This window comes from Podarcis filfolensis (genome assembly GCF_964270895.1).
Source record: "Podarcis filfolensis genome assembly, chromosome: 7".
In the NCBI taxonomy this organism is placed as follows: Eukaryota; Metazoa; Chordata; class Lepidosauria; order Squamata; family Lacertidae; genus Podarcis; species Podarcis filfolensis.
This window is the reverse complement of record NC_139603.1, coordinates 69,884,011-69,904,774: the sequence shown is the minus strand read 5'-3', so window position 1 is coordinate 69,904,774 and position 20,764 is coordinate 69,884,011. Positions and strand designations below refer to the sequence as shown.

The window sequence follows — 20,764 nt, the reverse complement described above, 5'->3', positions numbered from 1 at the left end:
GTTCCCCATTCAAATTGAAACTTAATTTGTTTTACCCTAATAATAATAAAAAAAAAGAAAAAAAAACCCAGTGTTCTTTCCCCAAGACCCACCCCATGTCATTCCACAATTTCCATTTTTTAATAAAAGAAGCACCCCAGATAATAGAAACAGAAAAGGTAGAAAATAAAAAAAAATATAATGAATAATAGACCAATTCAGCAAAAAATAACAAAGTTGGCAAGCCTTTGGAGTTTTAGTTCTCCCCCCCCTGTCTCCGGTTTAATTTCCCCCTGACCATCAACCCCTAGTGTCTGCCTGGAATTCTTAAGGCCATAAATCACAACTTTTCCCCAACTCCTTGCTGGCTATTTCTTTTTAAAATTAAAAATAAATTTTTTTGAAAATCAAAATTATTATTATTATCATTATTTTTCAAAACTTTAACTTCAGTCTTTAATAAAACTGTAATAGAACTCCCTCCATTGTTCTTTCCAGGTTGTAGTCTAATTTCCCTTTGTTCCGCTGCTAAAACGTTGTAATTCGAAAGTTTGGTAAGTCTGCAGGGATGGTTGTTATTCAGGGGCAAAACCTTACGTTCAGTCCCTTCCTTTCTTCAATAGAAAAATCTATTGTCTCCTTTAAAAAAACAAAAAAGAAAACACCCTGAAGACGAGATGTTATTTCCGTTTTGCAGCTTTCCCAGAAGATAACCAGTCCTGTAAAGTTCCATTGGTGTTTTTCCACTTTCCCAATCCTTGTAATGTCCCGAAGCTCCTCAAGGGGGATTGTTGTGACTTTGTTTCCTCTAATCCAAAAGTCAATTTGTTATCCATATTCGCCATTTTGTATCCAAATTTTAACAAGTTGTAGCAAATTGTATCAAATTTAACCAGCCAAGTTCTCATAATAAAATCCACTCCGCTTTTCGACTTTGACAGCTATTTTGACAGCTGTCAAAATCTCCGACTCCTTTCACCAGGCTCTCTCTTCAGTCGCCCCGGTTCCCAGGGGGGGGGGTTGCGTTTCCCTTCTCCAGTTCCTCCTCCAGCACAGTTCTTGTAGTTCCCCATCGTGAAATTTTGGATTTTTATCAGCAATGCAAGCCTTTTTGGGTCTTGGTTTCCCCGTCCTTGTTTTGGAAAGTTTACAATAGGGAGGGGACTGACTTCCTTTTTGGATCCCCCCCGCTCGTATCCAATTCGAAAAAAAAAAATTTTTTTTTCCTCCTTTTGAGCCCGGTTTCCAAATTTACTCACGGGTTGTTGTTGAAAAGTCCGAATTTTCAATGGAAGAAGTCAGCGCTCTCCGCCGGATGGCATGCGGCTTCGCTCAGCAGGGGAAGCAGAAAACTCAAGGCACCACGCTTCTCCCCGGCACCCGATCCGTAGCCTTTAAAAAGGCTCCTTCACGAGTCGGGAGGGCGCTAACGGTGCAAGCCGAGTCTCCATGTCCACGGCCTCCGTGGCCGTGGTTTCTAAGGGTCCCCGCATCGCCGGTGCGGTAGAACCCAGCCCCTGCCGAGCAGACTCCCTCCGGAGCTCGGAGGGAGTCCGCCATTCGGCGATGGCGCCAACCCGGAAGTCTTATATTGCTGTTGCATTTAGTACAATGTTTGCAACGACAACAAATACTTAATGGCAATACCAAATCAAACAAAAAATTGCTGATCCAGCCCATGACATATCAGTCTTGAATCATTGCTCTGTGTCAAAGGTCCATTCCAGCTTCTTATGTCCCATGAAAAATATGGAGGAAATCAGGAGTGGTTTCTAATAAAGCAAATGGATTAACACTTTCCATTGGATATCTTATCAGTGCCGATTGTATCCTACTAATTGATATCTAAATTGCAAATTAAAGTGATTTGTGCAGAGGCCATTGTAAGAAGATTGTGATTATAGCAATCTCTTCTTTTTGCTGTGGTTTAGTGGTTCAAGGCAAAAGTGATACCATATTCTCTAAGGGAAGCACCCTAGCTGCAAACTAGCAGCTCATTCCAAGCCCACTGGCAATGTCAGGTGCCAAAACTGCACATGTGGCCACTGTTCCCCCCCCCCCTTTCTTAAAACACAGAAAAAACTGAACCTGATAGAAAATAAAACCTTCAGTGTTTTGTATGGGAGATGCTTGTTGTTCTGAAGCTATACACCAATACACCCATCCATATATGTTTCAAGCAGTGCTAACAAAATGGATTTCTCCCACTGAGATAATTGGGGAGAGGCGGGGGATCTGCCTTTTAGACATTAGATTTTGCTGATAGGAGTTTGCATTTTTTTTGCTTTGAAAATGCACTGTATGTAGATGTATGTTTTACAAGAAATGATTTTTAAAAGTGATAAAATCTCTAGCTCATTATGTCTGTATAGATCCTGTTGTTTTTTATAATCTTTAAATCTAAATGGAGCCTCCCAAGTTTGTTGATGTCAGAATACTCCATTAATTTAATCCATTATTTAAATACATCTAATTTGTAATACAGGTAAACAAAACAAAATGCAAAGCTGGTGGGCATTAATTTGTGTTGTTGCATGCCACCCCAATCTCTGAGTGGTGTAAGATTCCAGGAGTTCCAGGCACTTACCCAGGGTTTGTGTTTCCTCAGAAAGAGGCACAGTGGAAACTGTGGTGTCTTTATGATATATGGTTTATTTACACATATATGCAACCTGAGCCTACCTGCTGAATGAGGTTGAGGACTAGGGCCTTTCCAGTTGTGGCGCCATGACTATGGACTACCCTCCCTAGATGCTTTTGGCTTTAGGAGACAGGCTAAATTTAAGTTATTTTGCAAGGCCTTTGTGTTAAATTGATGCTGGCTCTTCATTCCTTATTACTAACTTTGCTTTTTTGGCCTGTTTTGATTAGCTTGTCTGGCCTTCTGTTATTATTCCATTTTATCAATCCTGCTGTTCTTGGTTGTATTCTGTCATGGAAGACTCCTGACTTAATCACATGCTACCTAGTGATTAAATTAAACTGTAACAATGGGACGTGCACTTTGGAGGGGAGAGTTGCTGCAGAGCTGTTGCCATTTCCTAAGACCTACCAGTTCACACCAGCCACAGCAAAATATGTGGACGTGTCTTTCTTCTTTCTTTTTTGTTCCCTCCCATTGCCTCCAATATTAGGGGACTAAGGAAGCCTAGGGTCCTGCAGATTCTTGGCTGCCTCAGCCCCATCACTCTGTTTTTAGCCCCATTGCCTGTGGAACATCACCAGTGGGGCAGCCATGGTGGTAGAAAGCTGCACCATCAACTAGGGAAGATCTTAGGCATATGACTTCTTTCTCCATAGCTTGATCTCCCTTTCGGCCTATAGAGTGGAAGGTCCACATAATCCTAGGGTCCCTGTTGACACCTGTCCCCAAGCCACAAGTAGTTGCACTCTTAGGTGTTGTTTTACAAAATAAAGGAGGGTGACCAAGATGATAAAGGGTCTTGAAACCAAGCCTTATGAGGAACGGTTGAGGGAAATTGGTATGTAAAGAAGAGACTGAGAGGAGATATAATAGCCATATTCAAATACCTAAAAGGCTGTCACATGGAGTATGGAGCAAGCTTGTTTTCTCCTGCTCTAGTTGCTAGGACCCGATTTCTGCTAAACATCAGGAAGACCTTTCTGACAGAAAGAACTGTTCAACTGTGGAACGGACTTCCTTGAAAGGTAATGGGCTGCCCTTCATTGGAAGTTTTTAAGCAGAAGTTGGATGGCCATCTGTCGTGTATGATTGAGTTGAGATTCCTGCATTGCAGGGGATTGGACTAGATGACCCTCAGGGTCTCTTCCAACTCTACAGTTCTATAATTCAATGATTCAATGATTATCATATGATACAGCTCTATATAGCAAAGACCCAGAGAAACAAGGTTGGCATCTTCATCACACACCAATCAGCATTAACCCTGCCTTCAAGAACTTCCTTGCCTTGTGTGCTGCTTCCTTAAGTAAGTCCATCTTGATAAAATGCAGCAGTGGTTGTACCAGTGAGCACTGTCTAATTAAGGCAATCCATACTAATTGTAGTTATGTGTATCCAGTTGCCTAATTTATGACGTTCCTGACACCGCACAGCTACAGAATGGAAAAACATAGTAATGTAAGATACACTACTAGGAGAAAAATCTGAGGGAACATATTTTTAAACGCAAGGTCTGAGTGCTGATTGACATGCTTTGTATGATAGTAAAATCTGGCAGGTGCATTAACTTGCATTCCTCTGATCTGTACACATCCGCACTTGTCTTCTTAGGGTACTTGGTAATAAGCTTCTTTAAAGATCCCTGAGTAAGCACTGAAGATAATATCTGGAGTATGTAGCACTCAGTCCTTTTAGAATGGCTTTTTCCTGCTCCTTTCGTTTTCTTAAGAAAATGTCAGTTTAATCATATCTTAATGCTTTGATAATGCGTTTCTTTACATAGCTGTAGAACACTCACTTCAGTGTTTTAAAAGAATTAATGTAGATGTTAAAAAATGCTGGCTAAATGAGATTTCTTTCCAACAGGCTAATAAAACTGGAGCACAAGCCTTTGCCAACTCAAAAAACATTGACACAGTGACACAAATATGGGATGCGCTTGTTGGCTTTGTGTGCAGCCATGTGTGGTAGCCTCACCTAATCCATGCATTGGTCATCGTTTTATCGAACGGTGCAGATCAGTACATAAGTTTGCATCCGTTGGACCAAACGCTAATCCGCTGGGTTAGCAAGCAAGTATCTAGCCTGGGGCATCCTATTATGAGATCTATAGCACTACACTTGATCCAGAACATCATGCTAGCACAGCAGCAGATGCAATGGTGGTGGCCATCATTCTGATGCATTGCATGACAGCACCATGGGAAGTCGCAAATATTAACTCCATGAGTGCCTATATGACACCACTTCCCCCTCCTCATACTGGTACCATTACCTCTTCATTTTCTCCCTTCCCTCCCTCTGTTGTCTCACGTCTGCAGTGGCGTAGCATGGGGGGTGCAGGGGGGGCCGGCCGCACCGGCCGCAACATCTGGGGGGGGGGCGCTCGCACTCGCAGCTCTCTGCCCCCTGCTAAAATCCACGGGTTAGGGGATGCAAATTACTTGCCTCGCCCCGGGTGCTGACAACCCACGCTACGCCACTGCACATCTGTCAAAACACACTGCAGGCATTCCTGGCTCACAGCCTGGGTGCAGTGCCCCAGTAGAACCCTCAGCCGACGCTGTCTGCATCCGGGGGTCAAAAGGCCAGCTGGCTAGGCCCCAGCAGGATCGTATCCCTCTCAGCCTTCATGTTGCGGAGATTCATCAACCTCTGGCTCCGACTTAAATCAGTGACTCAAGCTAGCTGACTTGAGCACATTGTATGTAGCAGAGTAAACTGCACAACAGAAGAGGCTTGAGGCTGTGGATATATACTAAAACTACGGATTTATTTTTCATAAATCAGAACAAAGAAGCATGTCGTCTCTCCTTGCCGTCTTCTCGGAGAGAGTCGAAAACAAAAGCAATACACAGAGTGGAAGTTCTGTTCACAGGACCCAGCAGTCTGTGCTGGCATGTAAACAGACATGTGACACACAACGATGCCATGTCTGCAACAAAAGGTGGAATGGAAATTTCCAACATCTGTATAGGACATTTCACATTAACCCTCACATCCTTAAACAGTTGCAACAACCATTCACAATCCAAAAGTGATATGACAGTGCACTGAGTTCAGCTTCACAAGAACTTAAGCTCACTGTTGTTTGCTTCTTGTACAACCAGTCAAATAGACACTGGTTGTACATGTAGCACACCCTGGAAGTGTTTGTGCCATCTGTGGTGTCACTTCCAAAACTTGCATTGGCCTAAGCTGTCTTTTAACCTGTCCTTTAATATGATGACTGTTGGAACTCTTATTCGCTGCTGTCTGTACTGCATGATAAGACTGTAAACTGCAAGTAGCCTATCCAAACCCCTTGCTGGGGCACAGTATTATTGTACTTAGCAAGTACAGCTATGGCATAAGACATTGGAAGTTTGCACCCCTTAAAGAATTTGGGTTTGTGTGTCAGATTTCAGAAAAGATTAATTATTAAATGACAACAGTGAGATTCCAGTTTGGAAAGAAAGCCTTTGTGCTCTCCAAACCAAGAATATATATATATTATACTGAAATGAACCGCACTAGGTAGGTGGACATTTTGAGGAACACATTCCTTAAATTGTCTCTTAATCACAAATCATGGGAAGCTGCAATCAAGAAAAAAATATTGATCACCCAAATGCATTGTGCGAAAAAGCATTGATATATAAAAGAACACACAGTTTATAACACACTGTTTATAATTTACATTGGTATATAAGAGAACATCAACCCATCTAAAAGTTAGAATTTAATTCTGGCCACGTTTTTGAGTAGTTACATTTTCAGCAAAAGGTAGATCTCACACACATGGTGTATAGTCTGTTGAGAATCATTCTAATCCATGTACTTTTCACATTTCACTTACTAATCGAGCAACAAATAGAGCCATTTAAATGCAGTGAAAGTCAGCTAAAAGTATTGCTTGTATGAGATGCCAGTCTATTTATTCTTTGTCATACAGACCCCTCTGTCATAATGTACTTTCTTCCCTTTGTTCGTGGCATATTTTAGCACAAAAGAAAGTCGGATGACTAACTGCATCCCCCACCATGCAGTGTCATTTTAAGTCCCTGTACAGATTGTTCCTACTGAACATCCCCCCCCCAAAACAAATTGTAACTTTGGGCTCAAATCCATGGCCTTGAGATTAAGAGTCTCATGTTCTATTGACTGAGCTACCCCATTTTGATCAGAATATTATTGAAGTGTTTCACCAGCGCACTTCATAATGTGTTCAGACATTCTGCTTTAATTTTGACAGGCGAGAGTGTTTCAGAAATTCAGTAATCTTTCAAGTTTGGTTTTACACAGCTACACCAGACCCTGTTGGACCTTTCCGGGGCCACGGCAGGCCCTATTAGGCTCCCCGTGACCACGATAGGCCTTGTGGTCTCCTCCAGTTGCGTGACATCACACGGGCACGTCACATTTGTGATGTCACGCATGCTGGGCCCCCTAAAGTTGGGTGGAACCCGTCACCTGTGGCAGCCATGACTCCTCTGTTCACTGCTATGGATACAGCTTTAAAAGGACAAGCAGTGAGTGATACAGGCACCTGTCTTTCACAGTTGATGTAGCCTGCCTGTATTGTTTTTTTGCATTGGGTCATCTGTACCTACATCTTGGCTGCCCTAGATTTGGGTGAATTGTGCCCACACGATTGGAGTGAACAAGGTAAGCCAATTTAGAAGGGATGGCTTTGTCATTAAGGAAAGGTTCTCTACCCCCTTGGCTGTCATCACAATGGAAAGTTTAAAAACGAAGTGCCAAACAAGCAGGCATTAAACCACACATGCAAAAATCACAATGTTTCCTTTTGCCAATGTAATCAGCCCGATCAGATTCAAAATATCACTTGCTTTATTGGAGGGGATGGTTATACTGAGATAGCAAACTGAAAACATAAATTATAGATACACTTTCTCTCTGCTCCCCCCCCCCCCAGCGCCTGATTGCTCATTTCCACTTAGATGCAAGACTTGCTACCTGAAAGCCCGTGATTATTGCAAATTGCTGCAGTGTCACAATCGCAGCCTCATTTAGTTTCTTCTCTTTAAAAAAAATTGTTGAGCTTTTGAACTACTAATATTAACTCGTATTTTCTTGTCTCCTTGCAACAATTATTCAATCAGGTTTTCTATTGTGAAGGATGGAAGATAAATTCCTCCATAGCCTGAACAACTATAGTGTCATGCATGAACAGCTCAATCTTTGCCTGCCTCCCTCCCTCTCTCTCTCTCTTTCTCTCTCTCTTACTACAAATAAAATTGTGTGTTCTTAAATAATCACCAGATAAAGGTTTCTTCTAGCAATGTTGCCTGATGATGAAACAAATGGCTTTATGGGAAAATTAATAGTGTGAGCTTGTCCCTCTGTCTCTTTTCCTTTTGTTTTGCATCACATTTTAATAAGATGCACTTATTGGTTAAAATCGAGGACCTCAAGTTCTGTTTCCGGTTCTCATCCTTTTTCTGCATTGCATGGGAGGACAGATGATAGAAAGAGATCTACAAAATCTCAGGGCATGAGTGCTGTAGCTCTCCTACATCTTTCCAAGTAACTGGTATTTAGAGACATGCTGCCTCTGATATTGGAGCTTAGTACATAGCCATCTTGAGCCCAATCTTATATGAATATGCATATAGGATTTCAGCCTATCCCATACATAATTACCTGGGGATTAAGCCCCCTTGAATTCAATGGATCTCACTTTGGAGTAAATATGTGCAGGATTGCAGGGTTCGGTTTTGAATGACGGATGTCACAAAGGCATTCACAAACAGCACATTCAGGGAAAGAAGATTCAAATGGAGTCCCCAGTGAACACCCACCTCCCCCAATAATGTACGTAGGTTAAAGACAAATCTTTGTCCTAAATATCTCTGGAACGAAAAAGTATGGGGGGGGATCTCTTGACACCCGAGTAATGTCAAAATAAGCTGGGATCTTCACTTGGAGGGTGGGAGTTAGAATAGCACTTTTTGAATGTGGAGTGCGTTCAGTCTTTGCAGCATAATTCAAATTGGACATGTAATTCAGGTCCTGGAATTAACCCACTCAACCAAAGCTTGAAAAGATTTAGATTTACCCAGTCTACCTCTAATACAATAATGTCTTACAGTCACACAACCATCCTGGTTTGTGGTGATATAGCCAAACACACTGTAATCTGTCATTCTAAAACTTACTGTGGATAATTGTTAAAAAAAAGGAGTTCTGTAACAATCCTTGTGGGGTTTGTCTGGCTGAAATACACAAACCCCACACTTTTAAATAAAGACATTATTATTATTATTATTAGTAGTAGTAGTAGTAGTAGTAGTAGTAGTAGTAGAAGTATTTTAAAAAACAGCTCTTTTAAGCACTTTGAAAATTACTCTCCTGAAATGATCTTTTTCTCTCATCTTTAGACTGTCAAGAAGTATGTTTGCAACAAAATCCTAGTATTTTATTATTTTGGCTAGGACGGAAAGGGGTGAATATGCACAGTATTCTAATTATTCATAGTTAACCTCGGATTGCTTGAGCCGCCATTTAGTTGTCTGGGATTGTTTGAAAGGGGATTTGGCTCTGACCATAGGAGGAGGAATATATTTTCAGAAACCATAATGGTGTCTCCTTATTGTTAGCTACACTGCTGATTAAGGGGATTCTTATGAACACTGGATGGAATTTGGGCCAATGTGCCATGGTCTAATTCAGCAGCCATGCAAAGCAACCTCAAAATGCAAAATGGGCTTTATTTAAATTGGGATGGGGGAACCTCTGGCTCCTAATTAGGCCTACAAGCCTTCCCCATTTGGCCCATAAGGCCATTTCAAGTCACACCCAGCCACATATAGGACTTCAGGTTTGGGGCAGCTAAAAACCTGGCTCAGCTGGAAGGTGTTGGTAGGAACCATGAATCACATGATTCCCGGTGCCTGCAAAGTACTTTCAGAAAACAGCAAATTGAAAGGGGTTTCTGAAGTTAACAAAAAGGCCATCTGGTGTCATTTTGAGGCCAGGTGATTGGCAGGTGGGCAGCTCAAAACTTTACCTGCAAGCGGTGAGGGAGGTCTAGTTTCCCACCCCTGATTTAATATGCACTATTTTCCTCCTTTATTCAGTGCAAAATAAATATAAACACAACCTGAGGAAGGGGGAAAATCCTAAGAACAGGTGAAATGGACGGAAGCCTTAAAATCAGGGTGGTACATATAGGATGATATGTAAAAACTGGGACCCAGACATGCAGGTGTTAAGGTGTTAAGCAATGATTTTTCTTTGTGACAAAATATATCGCTATGAGGAGCCTGTAAGGAAATTAGTCTAAATCATTAATAACCATTACATTCTTGCAAATCTGCTATAAAACACCCAAAATAAATACACTCTATCTTATAAATAAAAATGCTTTAACATTAAGGCAGGAGATACAATACCCTTTTCTAAAAAAAAATTAAAAACCCTATGCAAAACATTATAATCTTACCTTTATATGGCTTTCTGCTTTCTCTCTTTTAAAACATTTATTAAGCAGAAAGACCTCAGTGACATGTAAATTTCATTTTCTATGCCTGGCAGATTAAAATACATCAGCTTCAGACATCATTCAGCAAAGAAATAATTTGAATAGTTCATTTTATTAGAAAAAAGATTTATGTCAGCATTTGACTGTGACATGAGAGGAACTAGGGGCACCCGTACAATGTTAAAAACAGATTTTCCATAAAAAGTAGCTGCACTAAAAAAAATAATGTGATTCATCATTGAACAGGTTAACTGCTAATGTTGTGAACAACACCTCGGTTATTCTCAGTTCACTCTCAGTACCTGCCCCAATTGATTTACTCAGGGCTTCATATTCCTATTTCTTTATGTCCTTGGTCACCTACAACAAGTTCTGTACAAGGGACAGTGCAACCCATGAGGCAGCCTCTTGGATCAAGCAACTCACTGGGGGAGTGGCAATTTTCTATCATTCATTCATTTATGATTAGTTTATAGTGTTATCATGCTATAACACTCTTTCACCTAAGTGGTACTCTGCTACTATATTTTTTTTATTTTAAAAAATACAGGGTGGGGAGCATTTTACTACTAATAAAATATTGTTTGGCAACAACAACAAACCACCAGAGGGATAAACTAGTGCTCTTTGCAAAAGCTGTTTAGAACTGTGTGCTGAAAGGTTCATCACACTTTTTAAAATACAGGAGCAGTTTACTCAGCAGGCCACAGTGTCTCAATTGTAGCATCCCTGCTGTGTCTGGCGTACCCAAACCTTTTAACAGTCCCCGAAGACACGCCAGCAACACCGATAGTAACACATATCCATTTGGGTGACGTATCTAAATCATCTTTCCCTGATCCTTAACTTATGCCATGACAACCATGCATATCAAATCAGCCTGCATCTTCCAACATTCATATAACCTTTCGATGTGAATGGTTATCAGCTTGTGGTAACATGCAGGCAGGCTTTTTGGGTGGGGGTGCCTGTATTGTGGAATGCCCTCCTTGCTAAAATACAAGAGCCCCATCAGTACTGGCACTCTGTTGGCTCTTGATGGTACACCTATTTAGGCAAGCATTCCTCTGAACTTGCTCTTTTAACTGTTTTAATTACTACGGTTTTTAACAAGATTGCTTTTTCTGTATCTTATAAATAGTAATAGCAGGAGTAGCAGGGACAATATATTGCCCATAGATTATAATTTTTCTAGAAAACCATCCTCAAACTTTAAATGCCTTTTAAAAAAATACAGATAAACAGGTTCAGCTTGGATAGCTCAATTGCTAGAACATGAGAATCTTAATCTCGGGATCATAGGTTTGAGCCCCATGTTGGGCAAAAGATTCCTGCATTGCAGGGGTTAGACTAGAGCAGTGTTTCCCAACCAGAGGCCCTGGGGCACCCCAGGATATTCAAAGGCGGCCACAGTTGAAAAATGTGCAAATGGGGAGCCATAGCATGAGACCATAGCTGTCAACTTTTCCCTTTTCTTGCGAGGAATCCTATTTGGAATAAGGGAATTTCCCTTTAAAAAAGTGGAACGTTGACAGCTATGCATGGGACTAGGGGGCCACAGAGGGAAGTGAGAAGTGAAAGGGGGGAAATCATCATTTTTTTATTTAAATCCTGATTGGATGGCTATCCACTCGGCCAATCACAAGTGGGCAAGGGGGCAGCCCACCAGGGCCTAGCGCTCCTTTTTGCCCCGTGCATTTTCTTGGAGCAGTCCTGGTTTGTTTCTGGCGGGAGACGGTAAACGCTGAGGTTCCTGTTGTGACCAGTAGAGCCCGTGATCCAGAACCCCCAGGTCAGGTAAGTGCGGTGGTGGCATGGCAGTGGGTAAGGCTGGGTGAGCCAGAGCTGCTTGTTGCTGCCGCCAGTGCTGGGCCTGGTGGAACCCTGAGCCTGACTCTGCAAGGCGCAGGGTGCAATCCACTCCAGCGCCTAGTGGATCAGGGCCTTCGGATGTTGCCAAGGGGTGCAGAGCCTGTCAGCAGCATCGGCCTGGCTCTGCAAAGCGGGATGAAACCCACCCCATTGCGTGGCCAAGTGGGGTCATCTGGTGCTGCTTTCATCTAAGGGTCTACTCAGAAGAAAGGGGTGCGGGTGGCGCTGTGGGTTAAACCAAAGAGCCTAGGACTTGCCGATCAGAAGGTCGGCGGTTCGAATCCCTGCCATGGGGTGAGCTCCCATTGCTCGGTCCCTGTTCCTGCCAACCTAGCAGTTCGAAAGCATGTCAAAGTGCAAGTAGATAAATAGGTACCACTCTGGCGGGAAGGTAAACGGTGTTTCCGTGCGCTGCCCTGGTTCGCCAGAAGCGGCTTAGTCATGCTGGCCACATGACCTGGAAGCTGTACGCCGGCTCCCTCGGCCAATAAAGCGAGATGAGCGCCGCAACCCCAGAGTTGGTCAAGACTGGACCTAATGGTCAGGGGTCCCTGTACCTTTACCTTACTCAGAAGAAAGCCGCACTGAGTTCAGTGGGCTTTACTCCCAGGTAAGGGTGTGTGAGACTATAGTGTTTTATCTAGGCAGCCAGGGCTCCTCCAGATGACAAGCTCTTTTTGCACCACGGCAGTGAGGACCACTTGCTTTTTAAAATTCTCCCATATATACAGAACTCCCTGTGCACCTTTTGGACTGTATCTGTAGGTTTCCCCCTCTGTGTCAAATAACTGGGGTCAAATAAGTGTTGTTTACTTTTAGTAATACATGGAAGCTGGATCTCCCTCGAAAGGTTCTGGACTCGCCTTCCTTGGAGGTTTCTAAGCAGAGGTTGGATGGCCATCTGCCATGGATATTTTAACTGAGTTTCCTACATTGCAGGGGGTTGGTCTAGATGACCCTTGGGGTCCCTCCCAGCTCTATGATTCTATGTTTTTCTGCTTCAACAATATTTCATTATGTTCCTATTATTTTATGTGATTGTGTTCTGTATAAATTATAAAAAATATAAATAAAACATGTTCTATTTACAAACAAAACATAACGGGGGGCATGGGCATAGTCAGGATTTTTGTTAGGGGCAGGCTTTTGTTAGGGGGTGGAAAACCTCAGATTTGTATTGATTTTTGCTTATTTGGGGGGCAGCTGCTCCCCTTGGCTATGCCCATGGGGGGCCACAGGAGAGAAACGAGGTCGAAAGGGGCCCACGGTTCAGAAAAAGTTTGGGAAACATTGGACTAGAGGACCCTTGTGGTCCCTTCCAACTCTGTGAATCTGTAACACAAAAACTTGCAAGAAGATTTCAACATGAGAACTGTCCCTCCTCTTTCGTGTTCTAATGCAATGTCCATATTTGTCTGAAACCAGCTCCTTGAATTCAAAAGCTGGATACCAACTAAGGGCTTGTCCACACTTATCTTTCATGTGCTCTTTCTAGGCATGATCCACAATTTAAAGCTCTGTGTCTTTCTCTCTCTCTCTCCAGAGCTTTCCCTGTGAAAACCAACTCTTTAAAGCTCACTTGGAGGAAACACCAATTCACGGAAAACCCGAACTGACATTTGCTCTGATTTGTATGCTACAACAGCAGCAAGAATACTTATTGCAAAGTACTGGAAGACACAAGATCTACCAACCCGGGAAGAATGGCAGATGAAGGTGATGGACTACATGGAACTGGCGGAAATGACTGGCAGAATCCAAGACCAGGGAGAAGAGTTGGTGGAAGAAGATTGGAAAAAATTTAAAGTTTATCTACAGAAACATTGTAAAATTAAGGAATGTTAGAAGGATGTTGGAATGAAGTTACGTGGTTTTAGCAGAAATGTCATAAAGGATTAAGTAAAAAATAGATTGTTAATTGGTGAAAGGAGAGAATGTAAAGTTACATTATATTAAGATAAATTATAGGACAAAAACTGGGAAAGATGGAAAGGATTTGCTGAAATAGCTAACCGAACTAGAATACAGAAAAGGGAGGTGTGAGGAGGTCAAGGAAACAAGCAAATGAAAGATAAGTTATGGGAAGGTTTGATGTGTTTTTTAACTGTTTTTATTTTTCTGTTTTTTCTTTTTTTTCTTTTTTCTTATTGTGATGTGTTGTTTTGTTTTTGCTTAATTTGGTGTTTTCTCTTTTCTAATTTTGTAACCTTTAAAACTTTAATAAATATTACTTTTTTAAAAAATGACATTTGCTCTGATTCAGCTTTAAAGAACAGGTTTATGCAGGGAAAACTCAAGACAAAAAAACAACGCTTGGACACAGATTGTGGACAAAGGGTAAGTGTGAATAAGCCCTTTGATATTCTTGGTAGCTGCTTCTTAGGCACAGACTACACTCTGAAGAACTAGGCAAACCCAAAATGTATGCATCTCCCCAAAACAATAAATACGCCTTTTATATCTGTGCTGGATTTCAGTAGCTGGGGCTAAGCTGATATGTAGGAAGAGTTTAGGAATTTGGCTTTGGTAGCCCTCCTGAACTTTGGGAATAGGCTGAACTAGACACCAATCCAGTAGCGAAGGCCCCAGGCACAGTTCAGATTCCACTGATGGACTCACCCCAGTTAAACAAAAGATTGGATCCACTAGTCTAGGTCTTATGCACAAAACCTCCACAGCCTAGGGAACATGCAGTGGTATTTTCCCTGCCCTCCTGATTAAGTACCATTCATTTATTAAAGGCTGTAAAGTCAGAGAGCCTAAAAGAAAGGAGAAATCTTGGGGAGATCTGAGGGTAAAATGGCATATTTTTATAAGTAGAAAGATTATTTGACTTTAGAGCTGTAATAATGATAATTTCTGTGACCAAAAGTGCCCCCTTATGATTAATCAATTATGCAAACCATCACCATTTCAAAGCTAGTAAAGACTTATTTAATGACATTTTTCATGCATCTCGTGTCTTTAATATATTATTATCCCCCTTTATCCTGACAGAGTCGTCCGCCGCAGAGCACCCGGCTCCCTTCTGCAGCTGGTGGAATCATTCGCTCACATTGGGAAACAATTGTTTATTTAGAATAGATTTTTCAAAACTGATTGCTTTAGAAAAGCAGCTGACTGTCGCTGGGCAGTTGGATTCTTCCTCTCCAGCCTGGCATACATTACCAGAGAAATGCCTTACAAGACGGTGGTTTCTGTATGAACAGTTGCCTAGGTTTGATGTAAGAAAATCAGCTTCCTTTTCTTTTTCTTCACCTGCTTTACTGCCCCAGGAATGATCTCAACTCAGCTTGGAGTTGAGTATATACATAGGAAAAGAAGTCATTTCATCCTTTCTCATTTCACTTCTGGGCATCTTTTGGGCAGAGGACAGAAACAATCTCAAGCCAAAGATATTCTCTTCTGAGCTGCATTGTGCACTTTGCAAATTGAGCAAAAAAGAGGGTCAGGCTCGTTTTTAGGGAGACGTTAAGGGCAGGCTGCTGTCCTGGCCAACGCTGCATCGCATGAGAGACAGAAGAACGTTTTAGAGAACAAAGCCTATTTCACTTTAAAAAATGAAAGAATTGGCAGCGGTTCCCTTTTGCTAAAAATAATGACATGGAATTTTGGTGATTTTCATGTCCAGGCACTTCACAGGTAATAGAAGGGAGCTGCACTCAAGACAGAAAGCTGGCAGGAAGAGGTGCCATAACTCCTTTGTACACCTCTCCTTATTTTCACAGAAAACCTTCCTCGCTTTCCCTTTCGTCCAACAGTGCTGAACAAAACAAGTTCCAGACAAAAAAAAAAGGGTCTATACACTATTCAAGAACTAGCTTGGAGGGACCTCTGTTTAAACTATAGATTGTCAGTTGTGAGTACAGATCATAGTGAGCTTTTTTAAAATTTTGATTCCTCTGGTTCAGTTTGTCAATAAGGACCCCATATTTTATACAAAAGGGTATATTAAAAAGCATACGTCTTTTAGGAAGCAAGCCTATGCTTACATCGGAGTAAATCCCATTGAACTCATGCATACGGTTTAACTTTTAGCCACACTTAGCTTCTACTATGCCAAGCTGTACTGGAAAGTCCTTCCCAGTCTTGCCTTCACATGCCAAGACACCAACTTTGTATTTGTTGTTAACCGTTTATTAAAATTTTCCCAAATTCTTTTGGATTATAGTTTCTCTTTCAGTTTCCTCTCCTTGGTTTTCCTCTCACTCCCGCAGGGCACTTAAGAGCTCACTACAATTATAATTCAGTCAACATATTCCAGTCACAAAATAAGGAAAGGGAAATAAATGAAGAGACAAATGTAAAATGTGGAATATTTATAAATAAATATAAATAAAAGTAACTCCCATCAGCCCCAGCTACTATGGTCAGAGATTATGGGAGTTTTACTGTACAACATGGAGAGTTCAATGAAGTCCCAATTCACAATCTCACAAAAACTCTACCTTTTTCAGTTTAGCAACAGGATCTTTACATGGGCTGCCAGTCGCAGAAGGTCATCCATCCATTCAGTGATTTCCAATGTTGGAAGAATTATTATTTTACCTGCTAGCATGGAACCATCTCTTCTGCACTTCAATCAACCTCTCCTTTTTAGGTATAGCTATTACAACATATACAATTCCTTCTCTGCAGGGATTCATTGCAGTTCAAATTAATTCTGGTTTGCACCTCCCTCCCAAACAGTGTTATAACTGGGCGTCTCCCAAAACCATGCAATAAGTCTGCCTGTGGCTGCTTGCAGCATTTTGATCAGCTGTGGGGACCCTTTGACCCTGCCCGGTTGTTGCTGAACTACAACTCCCATCATCCCAATCCATTGACCTTGCTTGCTGGGGCTCATGGGAGTTGTGGTTCAGCAACATCTGGAGGACCACAGGTTCCCCACACCTGATTTAGATGCAAAGCAGATGCTCTACCACTGAAGCTATGGCCTTTTCTGTAATGAGGGAAATTAGGAATACAGGAAGATGACTTATACCAGGTCAGTTGATCTAACCAAGTCCTACCTACTCTGATTGGGAGTGGTTCTCTAGGCAGGGCTTTCCCCAGCCTTACCTGGGGAATGCCTGAGATTGAACCTGGAACAGGTTCCTGCTTCTGGGACGTGGTTTTGCTGCCTCTCCTGTGCTTGGCTCAGAAAAGTGCTTCCAGCTGAGTATGGCTGAGGAGACAGCCTTGGGCAAGAGACAGTAGGGAGGAAGAGACAGAGAAGCCAAGATTTTGGTGATAGAGTCCAAAGGATTTTGGCAGCTGCTTTACTCACACAGCAAACAACATGAATTGGGTCACTGTGGTCCCTTTCAGCAAAGGATTCTTCTTACTCTCCCCCTTCTTTTTATCTGTTAGAAGGCAGATTATTTCTACAATAAATGGTAGGCCTCCTAGAAAACAGGGGAGGAGCAGAAAAATTCCACTGGAACGTCTTTTTAAACAAACATTATGTTGGAGCAGATGTCATGTCACTGTAGACCCAAAAACCATTCCCACATATGCTTATATCATGAAATGGAATCCTCATTTGGCTCCTGTGTTTAAGATATATACATTGGACCTGTGAATTTTCCATCGTTAGCCACATGGCTGGGTAAAAATTCAAATGTCCAAAGAATAAAGTTGCAATGCATGAATTCTGCCTAGGATAAAACAGGTTTTTTTAAGCCAAATAATATTTTGAGATGACTGACTCAAGATCCCCATCTAGTGGCTTCATGAAACTTAACAGTCGCCATTCCAATGTAACCTTTTTTTCTTTAAAGTATTTAGCTTTGGGCTCATCAACTCTTCCCTTCATCCTGTGATTTCTTTTGTTTGTTCCATGATTTCCAGACATGGGTCTGAGAGGTTTTTATTTTGTCCCAATGCTTTCCCTGGGAAAACCCACTGCTTCCCTAGGGAAAGCAGGGGGAGAAACATGGAGCAAACAAAATTCTGAATGAGCCCTTTGTTTTCATTTGTCAAACGTGGGGTTTCACCCAACTGATCATGAAATCTCTTCTGGGTTTTGGTGCATAATGACCTCTGATCACTGGCAAAATAAAATCTCAAGACTATTTTTGTTATTATTTCTTTCCAAATAACTGGTTCATGGCATTTTATAGTACACTATTGATTTGATGCAGAGGTAGGGAACCTGCGGTCTTGGAGCAAAACATAGGGGGGGAAACTTCTGTTGAAGTATAGTTGGTGTGTTATTAGGCACGATTTCTCCTAAGTATACTTATATTGTAGAAAAGATGGCTATATACAAATGAGAATGCAATGCACATATCCATTCTGCCAAAATGACTATGGGAGGAAGTGCTGGAGCATCTGCTTTGCTTGCAGAAGATCCCAGTTTCAATCCCCAGCATCTCCAGGTAGTGCTTGGAAAGATTCCTGCCTGAAACCGTCTACAGCTGCTGACAGTCAGTGTGGACAGCAATGAGGTAGATGGACCAATGGTCTGATTTGATATAAGGCAGCTTCCTGTATTCCTATCCCTGACTTTCTGCATAATAATTCCTCCCACGTTAACCGAATCATTACTAGTGAAAAGAGTATCTCATCTCCCTCAAGGAACTCACCTAATTTGTGCTCCCACAATACCCTTAAGGTGAGAAAGAGTGATTGATGTGAGGATTTGAACCCAGGGCTCCCCATCCCTAATCTACCACATCAATAGTGGTCACACCACCGGTTCATCAAGCTAACACAGGGCCAGCTCTAGTAGTAGACAGAGTGAGCTGATTTCAGGCAGTAGCAGCAGCCCACCCCAGTTGTTTCTCCTGAACCCGCCAATCATTTCCCTTTGTTGGAGGCAGAGCTGTAGATGCTGCACAGCCCATCCTGAAGCCCTAAATTAGCCCAATACCAAATCTTGGGGAATTCCCCTTTTTACATCTCTCCAGTCAGAGAGCATCCAGCATCTTTTCTCACAGTGGCCAACCAGATGTCTGTTGGAAGCTGAGCCGAACAGCACCCCCAAGATACCCAGAAGCTGGTACATCCCATCATGGTGGATACCTTAAGCCCCTGTTTTAGATGAAAAAGAGGACATAGCTATCACACCGTTGCCAGCTGTGTAGAAGAGGAGCTTTCGGCAGGTGTGTTTGTATGCTGTCCCCTCTTTTTCAGCTTCCCACCACACAGTTTGAAACCAGTCCTCCTGCACGTGCCTTAGAGATGTTAAGAGATGGCGCCTATGTCCATTTAGTGAGTTCATGGCTTAGGTAAGAGATTTGAAACAACAAATTATTCATTTAACAAACTAAAACTTCGCTAAACTTTTTTTTTTAAAAAAATTAACTACTAAGCTCCACTTAAAAATACAAATTTGAAAAATGAAATGCAGAATAGCAAATTTTTGCGGTATACATCCAGGTATGTATGGTCAATTCTCGTGGTCTTCACTGACCAAGACAAATTAAGGTTTCCTCATCTTCCTGTCCTGGAGAATGAGACATCGCTCACCATATGTGAGCAAAAAGGTGTCAAGCTCCTAGAAGCTGATAGAGCCATGGGATAGATAGCTAGCTAGCTAGCTAGCTAGCTAGATAGATAGATAGATAGATAGATAGATAGATAGACAGACAGACAGACAGACAGACAGACAGACAGACAGACAGACAGACAGATGCAGGCAGAAGCTGCAGATCCATTCCAGACTCATTAGAGTCTTTTTGTTCCTGCTACATTTCTTGCTGTCTGCTTTCCTCCTCCTCCCTGCCACCTTTGTCCCTCTTCCCACTGTGGCAGCTGAGACTGCGAGGTTGCTGCTCCATACTTTCTCCTTCTCACCATGATCTCAATTTTTCTTTTAAAACAGTGGGGTGAACATTGAGTGTTTCTGGGCACACCCTGTGCGTATTCCTATGTGTAGGATATTTTCTCCCACATTGGTAGGGTTTGTTTCTCAGCGAAAATTCTCTACCCATCTTTTTTTTAATCACATGCACAAAATGTAGTGGAAACAGTTTTCTGTTTTGTTTTTAAAGCTTGCATCATCTTGCACAACAACAGATGCTGCCAGTTTTAATATATTTAAGCAGCATATGCACCCATTAGAAATATAAGTCCTCACTCTTTTAGGGCTTGCATTGTGCATTTATATATGCTGCTCCCTGCAGGGCCCCGTGCTCAAGAGTTATTCCCATTACAGTTAATGGGACTGTTTGAGGAAAGTGGTTTGAGCATTGCCCACCAAGTTACTAAAAATTAGGTCTCATAGTTCCTAGACCAGGAACTATCTTCCCATTAGTTCAGTGGGCATACATTTTGTAGAACTATGCAGTGCTGTTTGATAAGATAGCAGGAAAGAAGCTATTTTCTGATTTACAGATAGAATATCTCCCTTCACAGTTTTCATGGCAGTTTTAAAAGTTCTAAACACATTTGGTTTCCCATTTGCACTTACTCTGATGGCAGAGACCAGATAAAAACATGTCAAATATTATCACACTAGCAAAGGTTCTTCATTATTTGAGATATAGACCTGGGCCCATTTTTATCAGATCTCAATTCTTCAGGTAAACCATGAGTCACAAAGTGAAGCATTATGCTATAATGGCTACATTAACAGAGGACCTGGAGATAAAATTCCGGTCATTTTGACTGTGCACCCACTATCATTAGGAAGCTTTCATCTTAGGAGGTGATTTGTTGGCGAAGATTAAGGCTTCAGCTGGGTAAATTGTCTGGTCTTATAAATAAATCAGTTTTTTGACTATCCCCTTTTACTTCTTTTTCCATCTAACTTGGGAACAAAAGTTTTCTCATGAACCTCACATGGAGATGGAATG

The 20,764-nt window shown here is 41.9% G+C and overlaps 1 long non-coding RNA gene across 1 annotated transcript in view; it reads left to right on the top strand.

The window, feature by feature from the left end:
- The window catches only part of LOC310766303, a 33,399-nt gene extending 17,310 nt beyond the window's left edge, over positions 1-16,089 (top strand). Inside the window, exon 2 of the long non-coding RNA XR_014550038.1 lies at positions 14,979-16,089. This is a non-coding gene — a long non-coding RNA (uncharacterized lncRNA). The remainder of the gene's footprint in view (positions 1-14,978) is intronic.
- Positions 16,090-20,764: the final 4,675 nt, after the last annotated feature.